This window comes from Equus caballus, chromosome 1 (genome assembly GCF_041296265.1).
Source record: "Equus caballus isolate H_3958 breed thoroughbred chromosome 1, TB-T2T, whole genome shotgun sequence".
In the NCBI taxonomy this organism is placed as follows: Eukaryota; Metazoa; Chordata; class Mammalia; order Perissodactyla; family Equidae; genus Equus; species Equus caballus.
The window spans coordinates 50,147,847-50,156,424 of record NC_091684.1 but is presented as its reverse complement, the minus strand read 5'-3'; the positions used below and the strand labels follow the sequence as shown (position 1 = coordinate 50,156,424).

The window sequence follows — 8,578 nt, the reverse complement described above, 5'->3', positions numbered from 1 at the left end:
TTAGGATTCTTTGTTCAATTTCTGTGAAGAATGTTCTTGGGATACAGATTGGGATAGCATTGAATCTGTAGATTGCTTTAGGTAGTATGGACATTTTAACTATGTTTATTCTTCCAATCCATGTGCATGGAATGTCTTTCCATCTCTTTATGTCGTCGTCAATTTCTTTCAGGAAAGTCTTGTAGTTTTCATTGTATAGATCCTTCACTTCCTTGGTTAAGTTTATCCCAAGGTATTTTATTCTTTTCGTTGCGATTGTGAATGGGATTGAGTTCTTGAGTTCTTTTTCTGTTAGTTCATTGTTAGTGTATAGAAATGCTGCTGATTTATGTATGTTGATTTTATACCCTGCTACTTTGCTGTAGTTGTTGATTATTTCTAATAGTTTTTCTATGGATTCTTTGGGGTTTTCTATATATAAGATCATGTCGTCTGCAAACAGCGAGAGTTTTACTTCTTCGTTACCTATTTGGATTCCTTTTATTTCTTTTTCCTGCCGAATTGCTCTGGCCAACACCTCCAGTACTATGTTGAATAGGAGTGGTGAAAGTGGGCACCCTTGTCTTGTTCCTGTCCTCAGAGGGATGGCTTTCAGTTTTTGTCCATTGAGTATGATGTTGGCTGTGGGTCTGTCATATATGGCCTTTATTATGTTGAGGTACTTTCCTTCTATACCCATTTTATTGAGGGTTTTTATCATAAATGGGTGTTGGATCTTGTCGAATGCTTTCTCTGCATCTATTGAGATGATCATGTGGTTTTTGTTTTTCATTTTGTTGATGTAGTGTATCACGTTGATTGACTTGCAGATGTTGAACCATCCCTGTGTCCCTGGTATAAATCCCACTTGATCATGGTGTATAATCTTTTTGATGTATTGCTGTATTCGGTTTGCCAAAATTTTGTTGAGGATTTTTGCATCTATGTTCATCAGTGATATCGGCCTGTAGTTCTCCTTCTTTGTGTTGTCCTTGTCAGGTTTGGGGATCAGAGTGATGTTGGCTTCATAGAATGTGTTAGGGAGTACTCCATCTTTCTCAATTTTCTGGAACAGTTTGAGAAGAATAGGTATTAAGTCTTCTTTGAATGTTTGGTAGAATTCTCCAGAGAAGCCGTCTGGTCCTGGACTCTTATTTTTGGGGAGGTTTTTGATTACCGTTTCTATTTCCTTACTTGTGATTGGCCTATTCAGATTCTCCATTTCTTCCTGATTCAGTTTGGGGAGATTGTAGGAGTCTAGGAATTTGTCCATTTCTTCCAGGTTGTTCAATTTGTTGGCATATAGTTTTTCATAGTATTCTCTTATGATCCCTTGTATTTCATTGGTATCTGTTGTGAATTTCTCCTCTCTCATTCTTAATTTTATTTATTTGTGATTTCTCTCTTCTTTTCTTGGTGAGTCTGGCTAAAAGTTTGTCGATTTTGTTAATTTTTTCAAAGAACCAACTCTTTGTTTCATTGATCCTTTCTATTGTCTTTTTTGTTTCAATATCGTTTATTTCTGCTCTTATTTTTATTATTTCCCTCCTTCTACTGACTTTGGGCTTTGTTCTTCTTTTTCTAGTTCTGTTAGGTGTCGTTTGAGGTTGCTTATGTGAGCTTTTTCTTGTTTAGTGAGGTGAGCCTGTATTGCGATGAATTTCCCTCTTAGGACTGCTTTTGCTGCATCCCAAATGATTTGGTATGTCATGTTCTCATTTTCATTTGTCTCCAGATAATATTCGATTTCTTCAATGATCCATTGTTTGTTCAGAAGCATGTTGTTTAGTCTCCACATTTTTGCACCTTTGTCTGCTTTTTTCTTGTAGTTGATTTCTAGTTTAATAGCGTTATGATCAGAAAAGATGCTTGATATGATTTCAACTCTCTTGTATTTATTGATGTTTGCCTTGTTTCCCAAAATATGGTCAATCCTTGAGAATGTTCCGTGTGCACTTGAGAAGAATGTGTAACCTGCTGTTTTTGGATGAAGTGTTCTATATAGATCTATTAAGTCCATCTGGTCTAATTTTTCATTTAATTCTATTATTTCCTTGTTGATTTTCTGTCTGGATGTTCTGTCCATTGGTGTTAATGGTGTGTTGAGGTCCCCTACTATTATTGTATTGTCTTCTTTTAGTTCTATTAAGAGTTACTTTACAAATTTTGGTGCTCCTGTGTTGGGTGCCTATATATTTATAAGTGTTATGTCTTCTTGGTGGAGAGTCCCTTTTATCATTATATACTGTCCCTCTTTGTCTTTCTTTATCTGTTTTGCTTTGAAGTCTACCTTGTCTGATATTAGTATAGCGACACCTGCTTTCTTTTGTTCATTATTAGCTTGGAGTATTGTTCTCCATCCCTTCACTCTGAGTCTGTTTTGTCTTTGGGACTGAGGTGTGTTTCCTGGAGGCAGCATATTGTTGGGTCTTGTTCTTTGATCCATCCTGCCACTCTGTGTCTTTTGATTGGGGAGTTCAATCCATTTACATTTAGAGTGATTATTGAGATGTGGGGGCCTACCACTACCATTTTGTGTCTTGTTTTCCGGTTTTCTTCAATTTCCTTTGTTTCTCGTCCCACGGTTTAATCTGTTCTGATGAAGAGCTGCTGCTCTCTGTTGTTGTCCTTCTACTTATCTCCTCTGCTCTTGGTTTTGTAGCCCCTTTCCTTTTTTTGATTTTTCAGGAATGAGGGTTTTCCTGAGGATTTCCTGAAGAGGAGGTTTTGTGGCAATGAACTCCCTTAATTTTTGTTTATCTGGGAAAGTTTTTATTTCTCCATCGTATTTGAAGGATATTTTCGCTGGGTAGAGAATTCTTGGCTGTAGATTTTTGTCCTTCAGATTTTTGAATATATCATTTCACTCTCTTCTAGCCTGTAAAGTTTCTGCTGAGAAATCTGCTGATAGCCTGATGGGGGTTCCTTTGTAGGTTAGTTTCTTTTGCCTGGCTGTCCTTAGTATTTTCTCTTTGTCGTTGACTTTTGCTAGCTTCACTACTATATGCCGTGGGGTTGGTCTTCTTGCATTGATAAAGTTTGGAGATCTATTGGCTTCTGTCACCTGAAGATCCATCTCTCTCACCAGATTTGGGAAGTTCTCAGCCATTATTTCTTTGAATAGGCTTTCTGCCCCTTTCTCCTTCTCTTCTCCCTCTGGTATACCTATAATCTTTACGTTGCATCTCCTAATTGTGTCTGATAATTCTCGGAGAGTTTCTTCATTTCTTTTTAGTCTTACATCTCTCTCCTCCTCTGCCTGCAGCATTTCTATATTGCCATCTTCCAAATTGCTAATTCTTTCCTCCATATTATTGGCCCTACTGTTCAGTGCATCTAGATTTTTCTTAATCTCCTCTATTGTGTTCTTCATTTCCAGTATTTCTGTTTGGTTCTTCTTTATCGTATCAAACTCTTTTGTGACATAGCTCCTGAACTTGTTGAGTTGTCTATCTGAATTCTCTCTTAACTCATTGAGTATTTTAATGATGGCTGTTTTGAAGTCATCATCATTTAGGTTATATATCTCATTTTCTTTGGGATTGTTTTCTGTGTATTTGTATTTTCCTTCTGTTCTGGAGATTTAATGTATTTTTTCATATTGCTTGATGTTGTTGATTTGTGCCTCTGCATAGAGATAGAGTTTAGTTGCTCCTTTCACTTGTTTCTGCTGTTGTGGTGGGGGAGCAGCTGTTTATACTGCACCAACCAGGAACCCTATCCGCAGTTGCTAACTGGGCCTGGGCCCCTCCTCGTAGTCACAGTGGTCCTTTGGATTCCCTCTTCTGCTGCGGGGGCCGTCACAGGGGGGCTTCAGGCTGCTGGTGCCTACTGTTGCAGCCCACCTAGATGTGCTCCCTCCTTGGGGTCTGCAACAGTGTTATGGGCTTTTCCAGCGGCCAGGGGTAGGATCACTTATATTTGCCGCTCCATCACTGTTGGCACCCACAAATTCTCACTTGTCCACTATGGGTCACAGCAGAGCTATTGGCATCTTCTACAGTCTGTGGTTAGCTCACCTAGCTATGCTACTTTTGTCCCGGGGTCTTCCAGCCTTGTGGCTGCCAGATGGGTGCTCTCTACTAGTGCTGTGCAGAGGCTTTCCCTGAGGCTGCTGTGAGCCTGTAGGGTTTGCCCCTAGGCTACGAAGCTGGGTCGCTGGAACTCCACCCAGCCCCAGTCCTGTTCCCCAGGAACTCGGGGAGCCCTTTGCCCTGTCTAGGGGATAGCCAGAGATCCTGATTTCAGTGGTAGCTGGTCAGCTGCTGCCCTGCCTGATATTCTCCTCTCCGGGACCCTCCCAGTGTTGTGCATGCTGGGCGTGGCCCCTCCGCTAATAGCAGACAGAGAATTTTGTCTGCTGCCCGGGCAGAACTCTGGAGCTTCCCGTCCGGGCTGCAGGGCCAGCCTCTGGAGCTCCCCCCAGCCCCAGTCCTCTCTGAGATCTCCGGCAATCCCTTACCCCACGGGGTGGGCAACGGCAGCTGGGGGTCACCTCGCCCTCTGGGATTCTCTCCAGGACTTTCCCGGAGTTGTGAATGCTGGGCGTGGCCCCTCCGCTAATGGCAGACAGAGAGTTTTGTCTGCTGCCCAGGCCGAACTCTGGAGCTTCCCCTCCGGGGCGTGGAGCTGGCCTCTGGAGCTTCACCCAGCCCCAGTCCTCTCCGAGATCTCCGGCAATCCCTAGCCCCACCGTGCAGGCAGTGGCAGCTGGGGGGCCTCCGTACCCTTAGTGATTCTCTCTGGGACCCTCTGGGCGCCGTGAACACTAGGCGGGATCTCCCTGCCAATGGCGGGGAGAGACTCTCCCCGCGGGCTCAGGTGTGTAACTCTAGAGTTTCCCTCTGCGTTTAGGAGTAATTGCGGGGGGTTTAGCTAGTGTTCTGGTCACCTGTTTCCACTGTCGCTCCTCTGTTGTGTGCTTGCTCCTGCCCTAGGTGTGTGTTGATCTTCTGGGGGCATCTGTTGGAAGAAAGCCGCTTGCAGGTACTAGGCTGTTCGGTCGGGGTCAGAGAATTCTCACCTATCTCCACATCCTCCCGGAGGAAAGTCCATCCGCCTTCCGATGTATAGTCACGTGGGTCTCTCAGATGTCCTGAGATGCTGTCTGGATATCCTTTGTTAAGCAATGAGTGTCCAAATAATTAGACTCAAAGGGGGAGAGATAAAGAGGACTACTCACAGTGCCATCTTGGATTCTCCCTAGCTAATTCTTAAGGGATGTTTTAGCAATCACTAGCTGAGAGGCATAAGAGGGACAGGAGCGGTGTCTGTGCCTTGTTCTCAAAGCCCTGGGAAGTGGTGTGAATCAAGAAAAGGTAACAACAGAAGCATCAAGGAACCCCAGCAGACAGCTGTGATGGAACTGGGAATGGATGTCCCAAAGAAACCTTAGAGAAAGTGTGTGTGTTCTCTCCTCTGATATGTTGACACCTTTAATGAGGTTCTAGCCAAGTGTTGCTGGTCAGAACCACTATGCAGATGTGTGCTTGGAGGCATTATGTTTGCATACTATATTGCTCAGAAGGCAGTCTCCTTGGGCAGAAGACCAGGAATCAGGTGAGTCAAGCAATGAACTCAAGGTTACCCTGCAAATGTCTCAGGCCCAGGCCCAGGTCCTATCTATTTATGGAGATGGGGCAGTGAATGTGCATATGGATATTATCTGATCCAACCCCATGACCTCACAGAAGAAAATATTGGGCCAGAAAGAGACAGGGTGCAGAACAGAACTCTCCTGCCTTAGTATTTACACCTGGAAATCCGTGACATCACTCCTGCCCCTTGAAAACAAGCAAATATTTACTATGTAACCAGAACTTTAGTATTAGCAAGAACTTTCTTCTCTGTTGTCCAATATGGTAGCTAGAAACACGTGGCTAATGAGCACTTGAAATGTGACTTATCTGAATTGAGATGTGTTATAAGTATGAAATGCACACTGCATTTCAAAGACAATACAAAACAAAAAGTAAAATACCTATTTACAAATTTAAATATGGATTATATGTTTAATGATTATTTTATGACTAGATGATAATATTTTGGATATATCAGGTTAAGTATATTATTAAAATTAATTTCATGTTTCTTTTTACTTTATTAATGTGGCTATGAGAAAATTTAGGATTATACATATAGCTCATATGGTATATTTTTGGGCAGTGCTGTCCTAGATATTTCTCTCCAAAAGCATATTTAAAAATTCTTACCACATATTATATTTGGTTGATATGAATCTTAAGTCTCTTTTAATTTAAACATTTCCCTTCAATTTATTTGTTGAAGAAATCAGATTTGTCCTATGGCGTTTCCTACATTCTGGATTTTGCTGACTGCACCACCCTGGTGTCATTTAATATATTCCTTTGTACACTGTATTAGCTGGAAACTGAAAGTTATATCTAGAAGTTTGATCACATTTAGGTTTGATTATTTTGGTAAGAGAAATTCATTGGTGGGTATACACTTCCACCAAGATGCACTAACTGTCTGGTGGTCTCATTATTTTTTTGGTGTCAAGACTGAGCAGGGTGTTCAGCGTGATCATCCTTTATAAATTTCCCCATAGTATTTTTTTTCACCTAATGGCTTTTGCAGCTATTTGTGTGCATTGACATGCTTATTATTTCATGAGAGATTGCAGAATGGTGATATTCTAATTCTATCGTTCCTTCATTTATTAGCTGACATACTGCTATAAAGAGAAGATATCCCTAGTCAACTATTTCCCCGAGGAAAAATGGATACAAGAAAAGTAAGAAATATAGTTGATTCTTTCTCTTTATTTATCAATTTCAGGAGAATAAGTTGGTTTTCTGGCATTCTCCGATGTCACTGATCAGTCCTTCTCTTCACCCCCCCCCCCCCCCCCCCCCCCCCCCGCCCTCAAGAGGAAGGCATTATTATGAACTCATGGATTTTAAATTTGGGGTCATGGAGGGTTTCCAGCAGTTGTAGTCTTGTCTTTTTTTTCCTGCTTTTCCTCCCCAAATGCCCCCAGTACATAGTGGTATATTTCAGTTGTGGGTCCTTCTAGTTGTGGCATGTGGGACACCACCTCAGCATGGCCTAACGAGCAGTGCCATGTCTGCACCCAGGATCTGAACCAGTGAAACCCTGGGCTGCCGAAGCAGAGCGTTCGAACTTAACCACTCGGCCATGAGGCCAGCCCCTGTAGTCTTTTCTTTTTTGATGCTCAAATTTTCCCATCAGGTCGACTCCTGAATTCTAATGCTCTGTAGTCTTTGCTAGTTTCTTTACTTCCTGATATGACAAGATGTTTTCAGCTCATCTTTTACATTTTCTGTCCCAGATGTGGAATTAGCCAATCCTCCAAGGAGCCTGTGGGGATGGTTTTTAGACCTCAATCTGAGCACTTGGGATGCTCATTGCTAGTGGGTTGGAGATTGTTTCTACAAAGTAGATATTTTCGTTTTTTCCACAGAAAACACATTATGAGTTTATACTGATAATTTTCATTTAAATTGGGGATCACATATTTTTACCTAACTTCATTGACTTTATTCTAAATTCTTTTCTTTGATGTTGAAAAACCCCGATTTTCTAATGATAGCATTTGCTCTAGCCTACCACGTGTATACCATTTTCAAAATAACGATATTACTATTATCACTAACAACGTGATTACTGAAAACACTTTAAGATTGCTTTGCAGTTCTTTTTGTCCTTAGGGTAACGAATTCAGGATGTGCACTCAGATGATTATGTTTTAGTCCTTTGAAATAGCTCCTCTCTGGGTGATTAAGTCACCAACTTCATACTCACTTGGGTTTATTTGTGCAGTTTTAATTTGCATTTCTCTTATTATGAGTGGGGTTGAGCATCTTTTCACATATGTAAAGGACATTTGAATTTCTTTCTTTGTAGGTTCTTTCTCTAGAGAGTTATTGGCCTTTTTGCTCTCTACTTTAGAAACTATATGTTAGAGATACTTGCCCTTTGTCTGTACTACAAGTTGAAAGTGATTTTTCCCAGTTTGTCATTTGTCTTTTTACTTTGTTCATGATATCTTTTGCCATGTTGAAGATTTTTTATGTTTATATTTGCCACATTTTTTATTGGATGTTTTCAAATTTATATTAAATAAGAATTTGTATATTTTAGATGTTAGCTATGTGCATGTTTTTAAACTTTTATTTACTTATTTTTGTAATTATAATATAAAGTTTACATGTTACAGAGTGAACTTTATGAAAACTTCCATTTATGAGTTTTGGGTCATACTTAGGAAGGCCTTCTCAACTCCAAGATGATAAAAAAAAAATGTATCAAGATATTTTTGGCTACAAGCCATAGAATACCAAATTAAAAATTGTAAATATATTAAGAATATTTATTATTTTGCATAGCAAAAAAAGCTGGAGCCAGGAAAATCCCAGCATTTGTTAATTTTGTAGCTCAACAATGTCATCAAGGGCCCAGGCTCTTTTCATCTTTTTCTTTTTCAGTCACAATCATGATAGTTTATCCTCTGAGGCTGGGTCTCCTCCTGGCCTCAGAGGGCCACCACTGTTCCAGGTATCACATGCAAACAACTACAGACATAGACAATGGAGATACTTCTTCAGAATTCAGA

General features: G+C 40.7%; 1 non-coding gene across 1 annotated transcript; it reads left to right on the top strand.

The window, feature by feature from the left end:
* The first annotated feature begins 4,026 nt into the window (after positions 1-4,026).
* On the top strand, positions 4,027-4,147 carry MIR9058A (microRNA mir-9058a). The gene has a single exon (NR_128080.1). It is a non-coding gene; the product is annotated as a microRNA mir-9058a (primary transcript).
* The last annotated feature ends 4,431 nt before the right edge of the window (positions 4,148-8,578 follow it).